This window comes from Caretta caretta, chromosome 3, assembly GCF_965140235.1.
Source record: "Caretta caretta isolate rCarCar2 chromosome 3, rCarCar1.hap1, whole genome shotgun sequence".
In the NCBI taxonomy this organism is placed as follows: Eukaryota; Metazoa; Chordata; order Testudines; family Cheloniidae; genus Caretta; species Caretta caretta.
In genome coordinates this window covers 30,818,472-30,842,564 of record NC_134208.1, presented here as the reverse complement: position 1 = coordinate 30,842,564, position 24,093 = coordinate 30,818,472, and the positions used below count along the sequence as shown (strand labels likewise).

At 44.8% G+C, this 24,093-nt stretch overlaps 1 long non-coding RNA gene across 2 annotated transcripts; it reads left to right on the top strand.

The window, feature by feature from the left end:
• The first annotated feature begins 4,044 nt into the window (after nucleotides 1-4,044).
• On the top strand, nucleotides 4,045-23,845 carry LOC125634572 (uncharacterized). Of its 2 annotated transcripts, XR_007355963.2 has the most exons (4): nucleotides 4,045-4,552; nucleotides 18,695-18,790; nucleotides 20,975-21,461; nucleotides 22,457-23,845. It is a non-coding gene; the product is annotated as an uncharacterized LOC125634572 (long non-coding RNA). The 2 variants fall into 2 exon arrangements; XR_012667556.1 differs by having other exon boundaries at nucleotides 20,975-23,845.
• Nucleotides 23,846-24,093: the final 248 nt, after the last annotated feature.

Here is a 24,093-nt window from a genome sequence, read left to right as displayed (position 1 = left end):
AACTCTCTTTATCAGCTCTCATCACCATTAGCTCTCTCTCTCTCCCCCTCCCAGGTCTCCTGTTGCTCTCTCCCAATAATTCTTGACCGCTTTCTGCTGCTGTTGCTACTTGCTCACTCCTTCCTTTCTTTCGTGCATGCACCCACATTCACACTCCACCCTTCCAGTATCTTTACTGAAGGCCCAGGTGCTCACTCTTAAGCCCAGTTGGGATGCAGCTGACCAGTCACAGGTGCACTGGCTTCTTCCCTCTTAAAGGGGCCATGGCCATAACATCCAGGGTGGGTTGAAAACTGTGTTAAAATTGTGACCTAACACTTAAATTCTCAGAGATTTTCCTGTTTCTGCTTGGCTATGGGGCTCTGCCTACGTGCTAGAACTAGGGGTGCTGGGGGTGCTCCTGCACCCCCTTTCTTGAAGTGGTTTCCATCACATACACGGTTTACAATTTGGTTCAACGGCTCTCAGGACCGCACACCATGCCTGGGGCTCTATCGAGTGTGCAGACAGCGAGCCTGGAATAAGGTGGCCTGAATTGTATCTCCCTGTTTTAGGGAGTAGCCTGTTTTGTCTCTCTGTTTTGGGGTTATTTTGTGTTATTGTTCTGAATTCTAAGAAATAAAGTAGCGTTACATTGCAACCTTCCAGCAAGAGCGTTTTATGTTTTTATCAAATTTCTATTTGTATATTATGAAGCATAATGTGTGTATGTGTGTGTAGAACTTGCATATCTACCTCACCCCTTTTTCTTATGTGTCTCAAAAAGTAGGGACTGTTATTAATTCCACTAAAATATTACACTTTTTTTCTTGTGGAAGTAAATTCTATCAATTAATTCTACATGTAGTAAGGAAATATTCCATTTAATTGCATATAAAATTTGATACAACAATAAGACATTTTATGTTCTTACAAGAAATGGAAAAATGTGAAATTAAAGAAAAAGGATTAATTTATAATCTATTATTAAAATGGATCCATGTAGTATTACAAAATGCGAAGGGAAAAAATATTATTAGACCAGTAAGAGAGCATCAATCAGTGAATACACATTTGATGCCTATTGTTACCTATCAGCTCTGTATTCTTGGAGAACCAAAGTGCAGTGTCCAGCCTCTTTGACTCACAAAATGCCTTCCCCTCCCCCCAGCCTCTCCTTGAACCAAAGCCGATCAGAAGGAAGACTTACAAAAAGCAATGAAAACGCAGTTGAAGACACACCTAAACCCCTCCAGACAAGGGTGACAGGATTAAGGAAACTCCCCTAGCCATATTTGCATCAAAGATGGGACAGGGAGGCATCTCCATTAGCATACAGAATGGAGAACAGAGATTCCAAGGCAAGAATTTCACGGAACTCTGGGACCAGAAAAGCAGGGAAGCACTGCATCATGGGGAATCCCTGCTCCAGATGTTAATGAACCCACACCTGCACACACCCAGCTCAGTAGTTATCAGACCAATTCTAGTAATAAATCCTTTGCTGGTATACAAAGTACTGAAGTTGCCTAATTGCATTGTGAGCTCCCTTGAAGGAACACTGCCCATAGCCAGATATGATCAATTCCTATTGTCTAGCCTGAACAAAACAAATTTGGTATACTGCCTTGAGCCATCAGTTTACCCATAAACAAATCTAATGTTCTCCCTTGAACCACTGTTCTTTCCCTACAAAAACCTGTACCCACGCTCAAGTAAGTGCTCTGATGCCTGGATCCAAAATCTGCATTAGTTCTGTTGGGACTTCATCTTCTCCTGACTGATCATGCTGGGGGCTCTGCTTGTCTCCAGCACTCAGGACCCTCAGCTACCACCACCACCTGAGAACCCTGATCGGTTCAAGCTTCAGGAAGTGGTTAGAACCCAGCTCTCTCGCTCTCTCTCTCTCTCTCTAGGTATAGCCTTCTGACCCTGACTTGTTTGATCAGTTATAGTTTTCTAAACCTGACTTTTGTAATCAGATTTAAATTAAATAACATTTAACTTAATATTATATATTATACATTATACTTAATATTAACGTAATATTATAACTTTTTTTTTGTTTGGCTCCCCTTGTATGGTTATCACCTGGCAATAAATAACTTTCATGTTTAAGCTGGTTGCTTCTCTCTCTCTCTCTACCCTGCGTGGGTGTTTTTTGGCTTCCCCATTCGCTCTGCAGCAACACTCCTCATACCTAAGCTAAAGATCCCTGCAGCACCCAAAAATCCTGTGGGGTTTGCTCATCGAGTGGATTACTACCAGAACAATTGTAACATGAAAGTGGGGATAGGGACATGCTGAACCTGGGGCATATGAGGGTGGCAACTTGGAAGTGTTGTTTGACCCAGCCTGCTGAGTCTAGGGGCATTAAAGGGTCAGCTTGTGAGTGCTGATTAACCCGGTCCTCTCAGTGTGTGTGTGTGTTTTTATCTGATTCTGGGGCTGGAATAACCCAGCCCTGGGGAACCTAGGTCCTGCAGGATAGCTCCAATGGGAGGGGACTTGCAGAAGGGAGAAGTAGAGCTCCGTATGAGAACACAAGTGACACAAGCAGTACATTGATAGGATTACAGAACCCCCCCACCCCGCCCCAGAAGAGTATCCCTAATAAATGAGCATACCCCAAAGTAACAGGAAAATCTGGTAACACTATTTCCATCTAATTTTTGCTATGAAAATGTATATAAGTGATGTCTGAGAAATGGAGAGCTGGACAGGACCTCAAGAAGCCATCAAGTCCATCCTTTGCACTGAGGCAGGACCAAGTATGCCTAGATCATCCCTGACAGGTGCTTGTCCAACCTATTCTTAAAAATCTCCACTGATGGGTATTCCACCACTTCCTTAAGTGACCTGTTTCAGTGCTTAATTAGTTAGAAAGTGTTTCCTAATATCTAACTTAAATCTCTCTTGTTGAAGACTAAGATGATGATTTCTTGTCCTACCTTCAGTGTACATGGAGAACAATTAATCACCATCTTCTTTATGGCAACATTTTACATATATGAAGACCATTTCAAGTTCCCCCTCAGGCTTCTCTTCTTAAGACTAAACATGCCCAATTCTTCCAATCTTTCCTAACCAATCTTTTCTAAACCTTTTGTCATTTTCATTGCTCTCCTCTGGACTCTCCAATTTGTCCACATCTGTCAAAATGTGATGCCCAAAGCTGGACACAATACTCCAGCTGAGGCCTCATAAGTGCCGAGTAGAGCAGAACAATCTTTTCCTGTGTCTTACGTACAGTGCTCCTATTAATACAGCCCAGAATGGCATTTGCCTTTTTTGCCACAGCGTCACATTGTTGACATATTCAGTTTGTGATCCATTATGACCCCCTGATTCTTTTCTCCAGTATTTTTGCCTAAGCAGATAATCCCTATTTTATATTTATGCATTTGGTTTTTCTCTTTTCTAAGGGTAGAACTTTGCACTTGTCTTTATTGAATTTCATTTGATTGATTTCAGGTCAATTCTCCAATTTATCAAGATCATTCTGAATTCTAATTCCGTCCTCCTAAGTGCTCGCCACCCCCTCCCAGCTTGGTGTCATTAATGAAAATATTGAATAGTACCAGACCCAAGACAGACCTGTATGGGACTCCACTTGATATGTTCTCCCAGTGTGATAGCAAACCATTGATAACTGCTCTAAGTACAGTTTTTCAACTAGGTATGCACTCACCTTCCATTAATGTAATTTAGACCATGTTTTCCTAGTTAGCTTATGAAAATGTCATGTAGGACTGTGTCAAAAGCCTTACTAAAGTCCAGACACATCACATTTACTGCTAAACCATCCACTAAACCAACAATCCCATGAAAGAAAGAGATTAGATTGGTTGCTGTTCTTGACAAATCCATGCTGGCTATTACTTATTACCTTAAGTGATGGGGTGTCTGCTCCACACTGGCCTGTTAGGGATTAACGGAGCTCTAGGGTGGCTGTGCGAAAAGCAGCCAATAGGAAAGGGGCTGCGAGGAGCAGCCAATCAGGGCCGGGCTGGCCCACAGAAGAAGAGCTGCAGGGCAGAGCAAATTCAGTAGCTACGTGGAGCTTGTGGAAGGAAGATCAGGCTCCTAGCAGGAGGGCTAGCACCCTGCACAGAGCAGTGCTGCTAACAGTGACAGGGGAGAGCTAAAGACAGCTCCTGGTTGGCTGCAGGGATTCACAGGCTGAGACCCTGAGACAAGGGCAAAGAGGGTGCTGGGGGCCATGGGGAAGTGGCCTAGGAAAATGAACTGAGGAGTCAGAGGGGATGCAGGAAGTGGCAGCCATCTACAGGGTCCCTGGCCTGGCTCCCTCCACTCGCCACTAGGGAAGTGGCCAGGCAGTTGGCTGCAGTAGTCACTGAAGGAAGTGGCTAGACAGCAGACTGCAGTTCCCCCAGAGGTAGGGAGGACAGAGCATGATACAGCCAGGGGGATTTGTCATGAAGAGAACGCTGCAGACCTGGGAGAGACATGGGTCCTGGAGCAGAAGTGGTGGCAGTGAGACACCACCAGAAGAGGGCGTACTGGCAAGCAGAGCTAATCCCTGGGACAGCCAGCAGGAGGCCTTGCAATAGTGAGTGAACACTATCACACCTTATTATCTTCTAAGTGCTTAGTAAATAATAAGTTTCTAATTTGTTCCAGTCTGGGTGTCAAAGTTAGGCTGACTGGTCTATAATCCCCCACCTCTCTATAATCCTCTCCCCCACCCCCTTTATAAAGATAGGCACTTGGTTTGCCTTTCTCCAGTTCTTTGGAAGATAATATCTAGTGGTTCAGACACTACTTCAGCCTGTTCCCTTAGTACCCCCTGTGGTGAATTTCATCAGACCCTGTTGACTTGAGTACATCGATCTTAACTACTGTATATACTTGTTCATAAGCAGAATATTTCTGGTAAAAAAGTGAAGCATTAAAGAGCAGGGGTTGGCTTATAAATGGGTCTACACCAAAATTTGATTTTAAACTCTATGAAATCATTAAATTCAATATCTAATACATTATCGTTTTGTTTACCTGGAGCATCTGCAGGCATGGAGCTCCCATTGGCTGGGAAAGGCAAACCACGGCCTCTGGGAACTGAGGGGCTCCATGCCTGTGCACGCTCCAGGTAAACAAAACGTCCCGACCTGCCAGCGGCTGAGCCTAATGGGCTAGGAGCCAAAGTTTGCCAACCCCTGAAATATAGGGTCAGCTTATGAAAGGGTCATACAGTTTTTACTATTTTTACCTATCCATCTTGGGGGTTTGGCTTATAAATGAACGAGTATATACGGTAATTAATCTTTAACCTGTTCTTTCCCTATTCTTGCTTGAGATCCTTCCCCCGGGTTAGTATTAATTGTATTAAATATCTGGTCACAATTAACCATTTTTAGTGAAGACTGAAGCAAAAAAGGATTAAACACTCGAGCCTTCCATTATTTGCTCCTCTTCTCCTTATTTTATTTTTCTTACCTACTTCTACTGTCTTCTTAGTTGTTTGTTTGTTATTACATCTTGCTTAGTTGGCAAGATGATAGAAGTAGGTAAGAAAAATAAAATAAGTTTGATCAATAGAGTTGGGCAGAATCGTGGCAACTTCAATTCTGAATTTCCTGATTTTCTGGTAGTTCAAATCACAACCTTAATATTGCAATAACATAGAACTGCATGGCTCTAGTGAGGTTAATGTTATCCAACAGTTTTACCACTGTTAATTCCCTCACCCGTAACTTGCTTGGTTTGGACCTGTGCATGAACTCCTCTTTATCAAGGACTATCTGTTCCAAGAAGCAATCATCTGTGGCTTCCAAGAATTCCCTTTCTTATTTATTTCCTAACTCTAAAAACACTTTTACTATGCTTCAGGGCATTTAGCTGATCACATGCAAGACAGAATATTTTCCCTAATGTACACAATTTCATAATTGGAGAGGTACATTCTAGAAAGCTTTCACCTTCCTCTGAACTAGACCCCCAACACCAGCCTCACCACTCTTTACGATGGTGTCCCCCATGCTCCCTTATCTATACACACAGGCAGCAGCCTGGTGTGGCAGGCATGGCGCCACATGCTCATGCCTGTTCTATATGACAGCTACTGCCCATTGGGATGCTGGCAGGAAGGATGCACTGCACCTCCTCACAGGATTCTTGATGCAGTTTTGGCAGTTATTAAAGCCCCCCCACCACCACTTTCAGCAAGAGGTTGCTGAAGTTAGAAGCACCCTTGGCCTCCTGAAAAACTCCTACTTCTTCTGCTTCCTTGTTCTGCTTTCAGGATTCTTTCTGTCCCTCAGGCACTGATGCTATTCCTCTTCTCTGGCTCTGATCTGGTGATATATACTAGTCAGTCAGCAGCCATCTGGGCCACAACCAGCAGCTGGGAGAAGTACCTTGTGATGCCAGGTTTGAGGCTCCTAAACTACCATTTTGCAAATCCTCTATCCTGTTTTCACTGACTTAGTGTGCAAGAGCAAAATGGGACAGAACTGTTAAGAAGGCCAAATGAGCTCTCCTCAGCCCTAGACTTGTAGACAGGATTTGTGGGAACTTCAAAAAAGCAAACCAGAAAACAACTTTATAAAGGAATCAGCAAGCCCCTCCCCTTATCTCCTCCTCCAGCTAATGTGTAGTGAAGCATCTGCATGACAAGAAATAGAAAGTGTTAGCAGCCAGTGCTAGTGAAGCATTTGCTGTCCCGTTGTAGAGCAGCAGTCAGGAAGAGTTTTGCAGTAGGTTTTCTAGGATCCCATTCCCATAACCATTTTGTACTGCACCAGCAGGCCAGCCCACAGACCTTATTTTCTGCTGCTCCCCCACTCACTGCACCTTCAGTGTGTCTGAGCATAATTTTGCCCCCTTTTTTTTTTAAAGTCAGCTTTACTCTAAAGCTCCCTTGGTCACATTTTCCAGCATCTAAGTTGTCCCTTCATGAATGCCTATAGATCAATGAATATCTGCATATAGTCACTTATGGTTGGCTAAACCACACTTATTAGATAGACGGCAAAGAGGCCAGCACACTAAGGAGGGGATGGAATTTAACACGCAACATAGAGCAGTGTTTAAAGGAAGCCAGGTTGCAACTGGTCACCAACCTGCGAAATACATTTCTAAGAAGCAAGCTGGGCCTCTGGGGGAGGGAACCGCTTTGATTGGCTGCTTTCCCCACTTGCTCACCTTGTGGGGCTGACTGGCCAATCAGGGCTGGGGCAGGAAGCAGGTGAGCGCGCGCTCTCTCTCTCTCTCTCTCTCCCCCCCCATCCCCTCAGAAGCCAGAATCATTCTCACAGGGGGAAGAGAGAGAGTCCAGCAGCTTAAGGTGGCTCCGCTCCCTCATGCCCTCTCCCCTCCTGTGAGAACCAGGTATCTTCTTCTGCTCCCTCTTCCTCCCTGCAACATCCACCACCTTAAGCACAAACAGGGACCTTAGGTTCACATCCCAGAAGTTGCTCAGGTTGCAGCCATGGAGATGGTGGTGTCGTCTGGCTCCCTCTCCTCAGCTGGTCCTGTCAGGAAAAAAGAGGCTCACCAGAGCGAGGGTAAATCTCTGCAGTGGTGATGCTGGTTGAAGTGGTGAGGAAGATACTGCCCAACGCCACTGCTATACATCCTGCAACCTTTCCCAGAAATGTCCTAACGGGCTGGCAGCCTTGTTCCATTAATATTGCCCAGTCAAAACAAAATCCCGTGCATTTCTGTGTCGGCAATTTTCCCTCATCAACAATTCTGAAGACTTGCCCTAATCAATGGAGTTCTGGAAACCACCAGTCAGTGCTTCCTTTATTCCAGACAAACTGAGATCACACCCTTTCAGGGTTTTCTTTCAACAGCAGTTTTTTTTTTTTAACATGCTTGTAAGTTGAAACTATCTTTCTACCACCTGTCACCCACTTTGGATGTTGTCTGGGTTCACCCCAGCAGAGAGTTCAGTACAAAGAATGGAGAAGATAGGATTTTAATGGCGGGAGAGAGAGGCCAAAACACTCCTATGTGCACCTCCTTAATCCCAATCCTCCTCCTTTCTCCTCCCCTCTGCCAGACTACTCCAGAACTCTCCCACGTTCCATGAACCAACTTCTGATGGCTGTCCTGGATTTTCACTTTGGAAATCTGATAACCTATGGGATAGGGCTGGAGTGGGTGGCAGAAAGGAGGTAATGGGAGCATTGTTTGTGTCTTTGGAACCTACAGCGCCACACCTTATTTTTAACCCAACCTCTCCTGGCATTCACTTATCTCATTCATGCTGTCTGGCTTGTGAAAGTCTGGACTGTAAGCTAACCCATTCTCTTGGCTGATGAAACAGCATATCATACTAGGGCAGAAGTGAAAGCCTTGCGTACTGCCGATAAGAGGAACACTTTCTTCTCGTTCCCTTGTCTGTTTATGTTGGTGGAATTCTGTAGCAAATATGTTGCAAACAGTTAGGTTATTTCTTTCATCACTGAGTTGCTCTGTCCTTTAAGATGTCAGCTGTTGTGTCAGTCACTTTTTCTCCTGTCGTGTTTTCTTTAGCATTTCACTTAGTTCTTTATGATTCCTGCTGCTCATTCATTACGATAGGGATGATGATGCTGGTTATGCCTGTCTAGATCTGTTTGGCTGCTACTGTACCATATCAAGAGCTTGTATCATGCAATACACTGCTGCCTTGAATTTCTTAATTTTGTTTTTCCATGTGCCTCTTCTGCAGTTGTGTGGATTGTATTCTTTTGCTTGACATAAAAATTGTTTTTCTCACTGACACTCTGTTAAGTTTCCCTGCCTTTCTGATGAGCAGTTATGCTCTATTTCCAGCTTTATATTTAATAATCTGGAATTTGTCTCCTTATCCTTCTGTTCCTACACTTGCTTTTTCTCCCCCTCTTTAACATCTTGGCTAAAATATTTATGGAACATTTCATTTATTTATTGCCTTTGGATTTAGAATGTATTACAAAGCACTCATCCACAGGCTACAGAATGTATATGAAGCACTCATCCATACAGTGCCCTGCCTAGTATTTAATATTACAAAACTAACCTGCAATACAGTCAACTCATCTCTTCTACCCAGCAACAGGACATAATTAAAATACTAATCCCCCTATCTTGTCTTAAACCTCAGTTCCTCTACTTCTCTTCAAAGACCGGATGAAACAAACGGGCCCTGAAGTGTGCTCTGAAAAATCAGTAAATCTGAACTATTTTGGATCTGGGATAGACATTTCAGAGCCCCAAGGCCCTTATAGAGAATACGCTACCAGCTGCCCCCTCTCTTTTATAACCAAGTGGTATCTAGTATCAGTGATTCTGCCCGCTACCACAGTGACAGAGAGAGATGCTATCTCTCAGTTGCACTGGTCCCAGGCTCATGGTTAGGAGTAAGCATACACACTTCTTAGCTGCACCTGTTAGGAGATAACAGACATGCTGACTGTGGTCTCCACAATGGTCTGCTTTCCCGATGTGCGGGAGCACTGTGTTTATAATACCAGCTGTATGTAGCCAAGGAGTATAGACTGTTTCTGGCTATATGTAGCCCTCCTGTAATGGAGTCCATTGTGCAGCTTGTGTAAGAGTTATCAAACAATTACCCCTGCAGCAATCAATAGTCATTCATTCCACTCCAGTCTTTCCAAAGATTTAAAACAGTAGCTTTTCAGCCAGATCCCCACCCCTCTCTTGGAGATAGGTGCCTAAATCTGGGCTGCAGGGAGGTGCCTCCCTCTGCTTGGGAGTCTCAGGTGCAAACCCTCTCTTGGCATTAGGCATTGAGGAGGGGGAGGACTTCCCTTTAACTGTTACCCCAGTGGTTAGGATACTCACCTGGGATGTGGAACAGCTTCAACAGGCGAGACTGAAGGAACCACCCCCCCACCCACCCCAACCAGGATATCCCATAGCCCTGTAAATAGGGCACTCACCTGAGAGGTGGCAGACCATTCCAGTTCAAATGCCTTCTCCCACCAGCTGCACAGGTAGAGTGGGAACTTGAACCAGAGGTCTCGCACATCCCAGGTGAATACCTTAACAACAAGGCTAAAAGTTATGAGGGCCTTCTCCCCACACCAGGGCTGTTCTGTTGAAGCTCACCTACAGGGGCATGATCCAGTAGGCCAGATCTGAGCATGCTTACCAGATCAAGTTAGGTGCATTGCTCTGGGGCTAGGAGTCTGGAAGCCTGGCAAGAGTGTGTGCTCATAGGTAAGAACACAAGTGTGTAGGAAACTTTTATTGCAAAAATGTAGGCACTAAGCAAATGTAGGTGCCTACATGTATGGGGAGCAGCTGAGCAGGGGTTTAATGAATCCCAGCTAGGCCTGATTCTGGGATTTGGGTGTCTAAGTGGCAGCTACATGCCTACATCTCTTTTTGTGAATCTAGCCCATAGACAATGCATGCCTGGTTCAGGGTAACTGAAGTCAATGGAACAATTTACATACTAATGTACCGGGCTGAATTGGGGCCTCCATCTGCAAAGTAAAATGGACAGGAAGAAAGTTGAGGTCTATCAAAAGAACCATCTTGGTGCCATAGGCACAACACCTGCAGTAGCATAAACACAGCAAGTAACATCCCTCAAGTACTTTCACTGACAGAAGTTAAGTTGTACTCTTTACATGATTTTTGAAAATAGAAAATAAACGTATGTAGCTCATTTTAGGCATTTCCACCTCTCATTGTTGAAGTGTCATTTCCCTCCTTCCCTTTCCCATAATAAAATAATTATAATACTTAGCACAAAAAGAGCATCTTCCATCCAACCATCTTAAAGCACATAACAAAAATCAGTTGGCTTAGTGCTCACAGACCCCTGTGGGGTAGGTGTGGTAAGTATTATTAACCCTATTTATAGTGGAGAAACTGAATCACTGTCAGATTTGCCTAAAGATAATACAGTAAATCCAAGTTTAAACTGGAACTAGAATTACAGTTTCCTAAGGCTTAGTCCTGTCATGTAACCACTGGACATCGCTGCTTTTAGCTTGGACATGCATCTCTCCTCTCTTGCTCCTAAGATTTGTGGAAGTGAGAAGTATTATATGTCGCTTGTACAACAGCCATGTTACAAGGATCTAAGTTGTGTAAACTGCACAAACACATTCATAACAAGATCCAGTGGCTGAAGCTTATCAAATTCAAACTGGAATTAGGGTTCAAATGTTTACCAGCGAGGGTATGCCTTTACTGGAGTCAGAGGTATGACTACAGCATATGTAGATATAGCCAAACTAGCTTTGAACTATACATCTTGAATAACATTAGCAGGGAATCCACATGGTCATGAGCTGCACTGCAGGCTCTACAGGTACATCTACACATGCTGCAGTCTCACCTCTGATTGCAGTGTAGACATACCCTGAGGGTAGTTAACCTTTGGAACAGCTTACTCAGGGATGCGGTGGACTCCCCATCACTTGGACTCTTTCAGTCAAGAATGAAGATCTTTCTAAAAGATATGATCCAGATCAAGCACAAGTTATTGAGCTTGATGTGGGAATTACTGCATGGAATTCTAAGGGCTGTGTCACGCAGGGAGCCAGTTTTAGATGGCCAACATGATCCATTCTGGCTTTAACATCTATGAGGATAAGTAATGCATTAGTGAAGTAACACGGAGCAAAGCTACACTTGCTCATATGTCAGGCATGTTAATCGTGTGCTTTTGAAAGGAGGCTCAGGGGAGCCATGGATGAATGTTCCAAATTTCACCTCTAGAGATTCTGATTTTGGTAGCACCAAGCAAATAGCCACTGTGGTAATAAGTAACCCTGAGAAGCATCACTATCAACTGGGCATTTGTCCACATCACACAAACTGCCACACAATTTGGCATAAGCAACAATCTCTGCTCAGGAGATGTCTAGATGTGCTGCAGGGCAGGTCTGATGGGCACTGGCAGACCTATATGAGGAAGCTTACATAGCGTCTGACTGCAGTGAGCTCTGGCCAGAGCCAGGCACAGTATCTCTCGCTTCCACAAGCACTAAAAGCCACACTCACCAGATTCACAGAAAAGAAAACAAGAAATTAAAATTGAAAGGGCGGGGGGAGAAAAAAGAGATACTTATTTGTGTTCTCAAAATGAGCTAATGCTGAGGTTTGGCTGAACAACACACTATATCTGCTTTGATGCATTATTAGAATTGTAATAACTTTCACCGGTTCAAGGAAAAGATTTTTTCCAGGCGCAAGATCAAAGCAAAAGCTAAAGAATATTGGGATACAGTGCAAGGAACTTTCAAACAGATAGTCTGGATTGTTTATGTATCTAGAAATGTTGTGATGGGAAAAGCCCTTTTTATGAGGCACAGTAACAACAGCGTAAATCAAGCATTAACCAGAAGTAGACAGCAAATTATCTAGTTCTTTAAAAAGATCTCTACTGGAGCTGATTTTTAGGGAAGGAAAAAAGTAGTTCTGTTTTCAATAGCATAAAAGTAGTCAGACAGGAGGCGCCACTATATCTTTGTCCCAAAGCATAACAATGTTAAATATAAAACAACAGCTCTGAAACAGCTGATTAAACCACTTACAGACATGTTCTAATACGGAGCCTCTAGGACACAACTCAAAGTCAACCCCCCTTATTTGATTGGCTCTTATGTTTCTTGCAAAAGGAAATAATCATGCTAAAAAAAAAAAGTTACTAGTCTGTATAAACTAGGTGGTGGGGTGGATTTGTCTGCGAAGCATGGCAGAGAGTGTGTTCCTGTTAGAACACGCATTTTATTTCAGCATTCCCTTAGGGGACAAAAAATGATGACCCTGACAGCTTGAAGTTGGTCATGAAGCAGCAAAACCTGATGGGTTCACAGTGAACCACTGGACATTATCAGTGCAATTCTCAGTGAGACACGGCAGTTTAAATAAGGAAACCCATAAGCCCTCTGAATGGGAAAGAACAAAGAAGACTAGACATAGAGTGGTATAAGATTAGACATGCAGCTGACTACCCTTCCTCATCACCAGGATTCCTGTTATGTTGCCATACACAAAGAACTGGCCAGGTACTTTCTTTATTAAATGTATTTTATTTTAGATTAAGGGACACAATAAGAAGAACGAACGAATGTAAGGTCTCCATGAGACAGTTCACAGCGTATGTCTCCTTGGTAAGGGCAGCAGCAACTCTGAGAATGTAACGACTGCTGTCTCTGCATACAGAAAGAGTTTAAAGAAATGTAAAGGTGCAGTACACAGAAAATGCAGGCAACATAATCTCAAGCTATATATACCAACCACACTAAACATCCCTAGCTCAGACACATAAAGACCAGGGCCTGAAACAAACTCCACATTCAAATCCCCACAGACTCTGAGGAGAGGGTTCAGGATATGCAGCGAAATATAATAGCATCCCTGTGTCTCTTTAATGGGTCACACCAACCCCCCTGACCTGTACAACACCCCCCCCCACGTTAGATATCCGGATCCAAATGCCACAGCTCAGGCCCATCTCTAAAACAGAAGTAAAGTAACTTAAAGATCTGTTTCCCCAGTGAACTGTGGACTATCACAATTTAGATACAATATTTTGCCAAAATGAACAAAATCCAACTTTGTGTGGACAATAGACTCCCAACATTTTAAGACAGCAAAGATAATACACAGAGGAAACAGCTCTTTTAAGAATGAAACTTGACACAGAACTTTAGATGTAATGCTCCAAGATCAAGACTTTTAATAGGAATCAAAGAATATATAGAAAAGATTTCTCCCCAACCCCAAGTACTTTACGCCAATGGGATTCAATTCACCCCCTCCTGCAGAGAGCCTAACTAATGGGCTTTGTGTGTCAAACACACAGGGGTTCATGTAGACAGAGCACCCTCCCCACCATAACCCGTGACCAGGACGCAGAGTGGCTTCCAGCTGATTCACAGACAATATTCCAGCTCCTGGGTTATATAACCTCTGTACACCTGAGTGGAGCTTTGTTGCCTACTGAATTTGTATACTCATGGAACCAGTGGCAAAAGCCCTTGCCCCTCAAACTGTTCCACTACAGTGGGCATCACAGAACTGGCATGGAGACAACTCTTCTGGGAGTAGGAGGCACAGGGTCACTCTGAATGCCTAGTGCATGTCAAGTCTACTCATTGCACAGTGAACTAGAGTGGCTCCACTGAGCTGAAAAAATGTGAAAATAATGTGAAAAAATAAAAGAAAGAAGCAAAGCAAATACAGTACAGTAACTCCTCATTTAAAGTCATCCTGATTAAAGTTGTTTAGTTATTAAGTCACTGTTCTATTAGAAAACATGCTTGTTTAAAGTTGTGCAATGTTCTATTATAACGCTCTCCACCCCACCCCACACCCCGCCAGCACCTCCGGCCCGCCGGCGGGCCCAGCAGATCAGCGCCTCCCCCCCCCTCTCCACACCTCCCGCCTGCCACAATTAGGTGTTTCGTGGTGTGCAGGGAGGTTGGGAGGGAGGGGGGAGGAGCGAGGACACGGCGCACTTGGGGAAGCAGAATTGGGTGGGAAGAGGCGGGGCGGGGTGGAGTGGGGGGGAAGAGGTGGGGCGGGGCTGGGGCCTTACAGGAAGGGGTAAAGTGGGGGCGGGGTCTGGGGCAGAACCAGGGATCGAATACCCCCCGGCAGTCTGAAAAGTCAGCGACTGTGGCCCCAGAAGCCTATGGCTGTCTCCAGATCTGCAGGGATATAGAGGCCCAGTGCCTCTGCGTTGTGTCCCCCAAGCATATCATGCAACCTGGCAGATTGGTTCCCTTAGGAGATGTATGGTCTTCCCAGCACCCGGGGGGGTAGGACGGTGTTCAGTGACTAACTGGAGCAGGCACTTATGTGATCTGCTGCTCAGAGGCCAGCAGAGACATCCCCTTCGGGTGCTTGGGAAGGATGCAGCACAGTGTCCCTTCCTATCTGCTGCCACTTGCCTACTCTGTCTGGATCCCCTATCAAGCCCAAACCCGCAGAGCTTGCACGGGGAGGACTCTGCAGGCCTAGGAGTGGGGGTGTTGTTGGCCCACACCCACACCAGAGCTCTGGGGCCGGAGGATATTCACTTACCTAGTCACAGCTGTGAGTCAAACCACATATAATGTCTTTTGTCTGGCGAAAAAAAATTTCCCTGGAACCTCCTCCCCACCCCTGCCCCATTTATATTAAGTCTTATGGGGAAATTGGATTTGCTTAACTTCGTTTCACTTAAAGAAGCATTTTTCAGGAACATAACTGCAACGTTAAGTAAGGAGTTACTGTATTAAGGCTAAGAAGGAGAAGACATAAAGGACCAGTGGGAGAGGAATGAGGCAAAAGTAGTCTCTGGCCTAACTCCTTCCAAGTCAAAGGAGTAACTTAGTTACTCCCCCACAAAGCTTACTAGCTATCTTTTCATTTTATTGAGTGTACAGTTCTTGGCACAATGGGCCCCCGATCTTTGTTAGGGCCTCTAGATGCTACTATAATGCAAATTATAACAACAACAAACAAAAACAACAAAAGACTTTGGCCTAATGGGACAGATGCTGCTCTCAATTGCACCGGACTAGTGTAAATCTGGAGGAAGTCCATTGAAGTCAGTGTGTGGTCACTCCAGATTGACATCAGTTTGAGAGCAGATAAAGCTCTCTGTGTCTGTGTTTAGAATGATATAATCCAAGAAAAGGATTTTGTAAAAGGAGACAACCTAGAAAAATAAAGTAACAAGCTCTCAAATTCTTACTCTCTGTAGTACTGTGGTCTGTTAGAAGGTATCATCCATGGAAATAACATAACCTTCATTTGCTTCAGTGGGTTTTTTCCATAATTTACTCCAGAGATTTTATTTAAACAATAAATAGGAAATATTCTCACATACAGCTGTGCAGGATATCTGTCTACAAGCCTTTTTTCCAGGGTGGGAGCTTGTCCTTCAGGCATTGCAGTCATGGAAAGGAAACCAACTAATGTGATCCAGGAAGCAATAATCCTGCAATTCTAATTTAGAATCCATTCCACACCAGAGTATCACAAGACTGATATAGTGATATCCCTATGTAAGCACTTGTACGAAACTTAGCAGAGTCCCTGCCATTACAATCCAACAAAAAGGCTACCAGCCCCGCCATTAAACTCTCCTCAGTTTTTGTAAATAGAGATATCAAATTACTAATAAAGGAGTTACCATGCAAATATCCCCAACACACACACACTTTTTTCTTACATCTGAACCAAAATACTATTATTTGTTGTAAGGTGAGGTTTGTTGAAAGTCACAGACTTTTGTGTCTGACTCACGTTGTTAATTTTGTGTGTATGCAAAATTTCACAAACGAATTAAAATGTTTGTATTGCTTACAAAGATATCACTGCTCCTCACCTAATGGATAATTTGAACAGGTTCACAAACACTGTATGTACTGAATGAATGTTTGGCTATCCCATGCAAATATTTTAGTCATATATATTTCCCTAAACCTGGGCAAGGACAAAGGGCCTAATTCCCACTTGATTTAAATGGATGCCATGAGAGTCTGAAGAAAGTGTAACAGTAGGGGGTCTCGCTAAAACAAGATGTGAACTCAGCTTTTGGCGCTGACTGCAGAGAGAGGGGGGAAAAGAAAATACATGAAATGATATATAAGGACACTCTGGTTGCCAGGAATTAATGCCAGTATATTCTCGGTGGCTTAGCTTCTCTTCTTTTATGGTCACAGAGCTAAGCCCATGCCAGAGCTAGAGCACCTCAAGCCATCAGTGACTATTACCAGCCCCTGGTTATTTTTTGTCACACTGTAGCATTTGTTTCAGAATGCTGCTTAGTCATGGTATTCTGCCGGAGCCCATAATGGTGACTGTAATGTATGATATGACAGAAGCGTGGCTCAGTACACTTCAGTTGCTAAAAATAAAAGGATGAGTATCTTTTAAAAGAACTGATACAATCACTTTGAACCGTGATAACGTCATTAGAATATAATGGGATAAATCAGAAGAACTTCAGCAAAATCCTAATAATGGATGTGGGAACACTTTACAGAGAAAATATTTGCCTAGCTACAAGTTTTCAGTTTCCAAACTCAAATTTCCATACTCTAAATTTGGAGTCATGTCTCTCGGTGTCTCTCAACATCCCCCCCACCTCCCCAACACACACACACCTGGTACAATAAAACATAAATGGATCCCATAGAAAATGGCACATCTTAATCTTAAACAATTTTCTTAAATTAATGCAGTTTGCTTAAAATGTGGCTCTAGTATGCCTGCGAAAAAGGCAGCTTCTTATCCGTCAGAGCCCTCTGTATGTTCAGAGTCCAAATTGGTTAGTCTCTAAGGTGCCACAAGTACTCCTTTTCTTTTTGCCACAGTATGCATCCGATGAAGTGAGCTGTAGCTCACGAAAGCTTATGCTCAAATAAATTGGTTAGTCTCTAAGGTGCCACAAGTACTCCTTTTCTTTTTGCAAATACAGACTAACACGGCTATTACTCTGAAACCTGTCCTACTAACTGTTTTTTTTTCCACTAACATGAGCCCTGGATAATCAGCTGTGAGCTAAAACAGAGTTAGTTGGATTCAAATCCTTCTGTGCATCATCCTAAATTTCAATCGGTTTTCCCTGTGCAAAATACTGGAGCTGCACAGGTGTCATGACCTACAGAGCTAGTGGTGATGTGTAAGAAAAGAACCCAGCTTGACTCTCAGATCTCAGTTGGAGTAGGACAAATGTAGGAAAAACACATATTTATTTAATTTTGCAAACTGGGCTCCTTTGATCTGGAGTCACTGAGAGAACAAACAAGCCCTGTAATATTATTTTACAGAGTCACTTTTCAGAGCAGACTCACACTTTAACTATTTTCCCAGTATAAATACATTGCAGTCCACTGAAATACAAAGCTACGGTCCAGGTTTACTACCATTCCCTTTTTCCCCATTTGAAAGTACCTAACCACCAGGGTTCTCATTGCCCCACCCCCAAAGCAGTTCGGGAGGTTGCAGGACCTCTTCTACTGGGACAACCGGCGGGAGAGCTATTATTAACCATGAGCTGCAGCTCGGACCCATATACATGCAGCACTACCAGGCCTACCACATGAAGGTAAATCACTACTGCTACCTTAGGTATTTTTTGAACAGCCTCGATGGTGATGAGAAATACGTCAAACTGTTGCTTAAACCAATACTATTTTGCTGTGTAATTCAGAAGTCACGTCTGTCAGGAGAGAAAGAGCTGCCACTTTTATTAACAGCTTAAGCACTCAGCTCTATCTGAGTCTGCTCAGACTTTTGGAAAAATCTCAATCGCATTGGACATGCTCAGAGAATTAGTATAGTCAACCCATACTTTCAACAAACCTCACCTTACAACAAATAATAGTATTTTGGTTCAGATGTAAGAAAAAAGTGTGTGTGTGTTGGGGATATTTGCATGGCCCCTTGCACGGTAACTCCTTTATTTGTAATTTGATATCTCTATTTACAAAAACTGAGGAGAGTTTAATGGAGGGGCTGGTAGCATTTTTGTTGGATTGTGTTGGGGATATTGAAACTAACCCTGAAAATGCTGAATGCCACATGTGATATACTAACCACCCCTAATCCACACTATTAATTAGAGTTGCAGATATTCAGCACCACACACAAGGACCTCAGCATCTGATAGGATCAGGGCCATTGAGAATAGGATTATCTATACAACCGGTAAAGCAAAGTAACAGTTTCTGTTCAGAGCTGAGGGAAGCTATGGTCAAGCTGTCAGTAACATGTACACACCTCTTTTTTCTTTTATATTGAGCTTTTACATTGCAAAATGAGCAACAGAAACAGAATGACAATAACATCATAAAGTAAGCAGCACAGAAGACTCAGTGGCTGAAAATGAAAGGATGAGGTATGTGATTTTGAAGTGAACTGTATCATCACCTTAAACAGAATTTAAGAGGATAAATCACTAATTCAAAAGCCTAAAAAACAAACCTAATCCCTAATCATGTTGATATACTGCACATTTACAGCTATGATCAAGGTTTGTGTGGATGTGAGAAAACATTACTGACAGCAACAATTTTTCAGATCAGGCCACATCACTCCAGCGACCTGATTCAAAGTGTCTAGCTTTCTGACAACATTTGTCCCCATAATCTGGGGACATGGGAGTGAAGAGCATTACAGCACTAGGTACAGCCAGCTATAGAGCAAGCAGACACAACGAAAATGTTTCCATGTAGCTTTGCCAATGCACCTATGTGTGTATTCAAGGTTCTCATATGGCCCTGATTGCTGTATTATCTGAGCACCTCATGATCTTTAATGTATTTTTCCTCACAACCTCTGTGAGGTAGGGAAGTACTGTTATCTCCATTTTATAGATGGGGAACAGAGGTACAGAGAGACCAAGGGCTACATTTTCAAAGCTACTTAGGCATCTAAAGATGCAGATAGGCACTTCTGAAAAATTCACTAGGTGCCTAAGGCAGAGGTGGGCAAACTATGTCTGTGGGCCACATCCGGCCCGTGGGACCGTCCTGCCCAGCCCTTGAGCTCCCGGCTGGGGAGGCAAGACCCTGGCCCCTCCCCTGCTGTCCCCCATCCCCCACAACCTAAGCTTGCTATGCCACCAGCTCTCTGGGTGGAGGGGCTGTGAGCTCCTGCCGGGCAGTGTGGTGTGTGGCTGGCTCTGGCCTGGTGGCGCGGCTGCTAGTCCTGGTGCTCTGAGCGGCACGGTAAGGGGGCGTGCAGTGGGGGGTTGGATAAGGGGCAGTCAGGGAACAGGGGGCGGTTGGATGGGGTGGAGGTTCGTGGGGGGAGCGGTCAGGAGACAGGGAACAGGGGGCAGTTGGATGGGGTGGAGGTTCTGGGGGGGGCAGTCAGGGGACAGGGGGGTTGGATAGGCGTGGGAGTCCCGGGGGGCCTGTTAGGGGGCAGGGGGGTGGATAGGGGTTGGGGAAGTCAGGGGACAGGGAGCAGGGGAGTTGGTTAGGGGGTGGGGTCCCGGGGGAATAAGGGGTGGGGGGTCCAGGGAGGGGGCAGTCAGGGGACAAGGACCGGGGGGGTTGGATGGGTCAGGAGTTATGAGGGGGGGCAGTCAGGGGGCGGGAAGCGGGAGGAGGCAGATAGGGAGTGGGGGCCAGGCTATTTGGAGAGGCACAGCCATTCCTACACAGCCCTCCATACAGTTTTGGAACCCCGATGTGGCCCTCAGGCCAAAAAGTTTGCCCACCCCTGGCCTAAGGGTATGTCTACATTGCAGCTGGGAGGTGTGATCCCCAGCATGGGTAGACGGACTTTTGCTAGCTTCACTCAAGCTAGCTTGCTAAAAATAGCAGTGTATATGTTGCAGCATAGGTGATGGCTCAGACTAGCCACCTGAGCTCAGACCCAGGGGATCAGGTGGCCATGGACAGCTAGCCAGAACCACCACCAGTGTCATAATATCCACACTGCTATTTTTAGCATGCTAGCTTGAGCTAAACCAGCGTGTCTGTCTGCCTATGCTGGGAATCACGCTTCCCAGTTGCAGTGTAAACATAACCTAAGGGCTTGGCTGGTAAGTACCCACTGGAAGTCTATATGCATATTTGGGTGCCTAAATATCTTTGGAAATCTGGCCCAAAGTCACACAGGAAACCTGTGCAGGCAGAACAGGTGCTTGAATCTAGGTTTCTTAAGGCCTACACTAGTGCCTTAATCACTGGACCATCCTTCCTCTCTCAGGCTGCCTTCTAAGGCTCTGTCTATAAGAGAAAAGTTTCACCAGTTTAAATGGATTTGTAAAATTGGTAAATTACCAACTCCTATTACACTGGTATATGCCTCCATATTGGGTGTATGCACTGCTTCAGCTAGATCAGTCTAAAATCCATTTAAATGAACTGGTACAATTTTCCCCCTGTAGACAAGACCTTAATCTTAACATTTATGTGCCTCCTGCTGTTATTATTCCAGGCCTATGCCTTTTAGCAACCAAGAATTCTAATCTGGCAAGTTCTGAAGGCATGTTTTGATACAGATAGGCTTCCTAAGGGCTAAGACGAGAACAATCAATGAATTAATTTTCACTTGTGGCTCAAAACAGGACTTGAACTCAAATACCCTGAGATGATGAAAGTTCCTACCTTCTGGGCAGAGGATGGCAAACTACAGCCCATGGGCTGGAACCGGTGTCAGGCTTTCAATCCGGTCAGCGGGACTGCCAGCCCCCTGGCGCAGCAGGACTAAGGCAGGCTCCCTGATTGCCCTGGCCCTGCGCCACTCCCGGAAGCGGCCAGCACCACATCCCTGAGGCTGCTGAGGGGGCAGAGGGGTCCGTGCGCTGCCCTCGCCTTCAGGCACCGCCCCCCACAGCTTCCATTGGCTGGGAATGGGGAACCGCGGCCAATGGGGGCTTCGGGGGTGGTACACACAGGCAAGGCATCACGCGGCAGAGCCACTTGCTCCACCCCACCCCCAGGAGCCCCTGCTGCACATGTTAGCCACTTCCGGGAGCAGTGCGGGGCCAGGGTAGGCAGTAGGAGCCTGCCTTAGCCCTACTATGCGCTGCTGCCACCCCAAAGCCACTCGAGGTAAGTAGCACCAGGCCAGAACCCACATCCCAAGCCCCTCCTGTACCCTGCACCACAACCCCCCTGCCCTGAGCCCCAACCCCCTGCCTGCACCCCAACCCCCTGCCCTAAGCCCCCTCCTGCACCCTGCAACCCCCCTGCACCTCAATCCCTTGCCCTGAGCTCCTTCCTGCACACCGCACCCTCTCCCACACCCCAACTCCCGCCCTACATTCATGGCTCTGCATACAATTTCCCCACGCAGATGTGGCCCTCAGGCCAAAAAGTTTGCCTACCCCTGTTCTAGGGCCATGATTAATCCAAATTAGAGACTCACATTTGACATCCAAAGTATACTAGTTAACTTATCTCCTTCCCCAGTTCTATCACTGCTTTTCCCCCTTTGCCATTTTCGTCATCATTGCAGCACTGCTCAGCATAGTGGCGATCCCCATGGAGACCCTCCTTACCTCATGCAGTCAGATGCAAGGTAGGTTTGCCATAGTGGAACAGACCAATGATCCATCAATTTCAGTATCTTGTCTGTGACAGTATCCAATACCCGATGCTTCAGGGAAAGGTAAAAACTCTCGTTCCAAGTCAAAGAACTAGATGCTGATGCTGCAGAAATACCTGCTCCTTATTCCCTTCTTCTTACAGAGGAAATTTTAGGAGCTTCTGTAGAATAAGCTGAGTAGACCCCTTATTATGCAAATAGTCCCACTGGAACTCATGGATTAAGGTACTAATCAACATGAACAAGGGAGGAAGAATCAGGCCCATTTTTAGTAAGTTTCCCTCTCCCTGCTTAACTGGCTCATTCTAACCTACTCCCCTTTGCTCTCTCACCACCATCATCTTCTCACACTGCCCCCCGTCCCCCTTCACAGTACCATGTTCTCTCTCACTAAAACAAAGGTGCATTTTTAGAGTACGTGAGAAAACAACAGAAGAATTTAAAAGAAAAGGGTGGACGGGGCAACATTTTAAGACCATTCTCTTTCTGGTTCTCTCAGGACTGGCTCAAGGTATGTTGGTGCTTCAGGTGAAGACAGGATTTGGTGCCACTGGCTGTGCTCCACAGCTGGGCTGACTGGAAGACAAGAATTCCATTTCACAAAAAATGGCAAGGTTTCAGTAGCTGGTTTTGTTCCACAAAATGAAATGAAATGAAAACTAGGCCTTTTGAATTTTTTTATGAAAAACAGTTGAGCGTTGTCCCAGAATAATCAATACCTAAGTGGTCAGGGAATTCACCTGGATGTGGGAAAGCTGCAAATAAGGCAGAGCAAGGACTTGAACCTGGGTCTTCCATAGTCCCAGGGAGTGCCATGACCACTGACTGGGCTATTGGCTATTCTGGGGTGAAACACTCTGGCTGTCTCTCCCTTCCCCTTAAATCCTGGGCAATAAACCTCACCAGAAATGTTTTTTTATCAAAACTGCACATTTCTGCAAAAAGTTTCAATTTCAATGAAAAAATATTGTATCAAAAAATCCGTGACCAGCTCCACTCCAGAATCCTTTGTATAGCTATAGCAGAGCTCTCCCAGGGAGGGGAAAACCGTCTTGTGGTCCCTCTTGCCTGAAGATGAATGACTGCAATAAGGCCATGACCCTCGTGATAGTGGCATCGTAAGCAACCACCCCTGACGACATCACAATCTGATCTCACACGGGTGAGAATCGAGTCATTCCAAACCAAAGTCAATGAAGTTACACACATGTACATTATGTTTAAGTCTGGCCCAGTGGGAGATGGGGCATTGTGTTTGTACAACACCTAGGGCAACATGGTCCCAGTCCATAACTAGAGCCCCTGAGCTCTATGGTAATACAAATAAATAAATCCAAACAAACGAACCTAAAATCAGCCTACACCTAAAACTAGCCTCACTCTTTCCCAGGCTGTCTCCATTCCCTTGCAAGGTCTCCTTATTGTGAATGCCACTAATTTCACATTCTACTTACAAAGGGACCCAATACTGCAAGGTACTGAATGCCTCCGCCTCATTGGATCAGATTCTGATCTGATGTACACATATGTAACTTCACTGACTTCGGTTTGGAATTACTTCTGATTGACACCAGTGTGGGATTAGAATTGGGTTCACTGAGTTTAATGGAAGTTGAAGGCAGTTGGCACCAACCAGAATGCATTTAATACCATGCAGGATTGAGCCCAAAGTGCTGTTCACTTGCAACAAAACTCCTGAAACTGCCCAGTCAAAAAGTGAATTGTTTGCATTTGGTTGGAACACAACTTATACTTTGCCAGTGTTTTGCTTTGCTCTCTCTCTATTAACTTCCTCCTACTGCTCCTCTGACAGCCAATTATTTCAGCTATCCTTTAAGAAAACAGGACTTGCGCTATACTCAGGTAAATTTACTTGTAGTATGCTTAACAAACCATGTAACAGGAAAGCACCAGAAGGGATATTCAAGTAAAGCACATCTGCAGGATGTGAAATCAGGGTCAAACGAAGGAATTTGGCAACTTTGTACGGAAATGATGATAGCAATTTTTTTTTTTAAATCTCATGCAGTTTACCCATTCAGCAGGGACACTGTTTCCTATTTCAAGACATTTCCAACCTACATATCTCCAGGCGATGTAAACACATTTCAGGATTTGGTACAGCTCGTTAAAGCG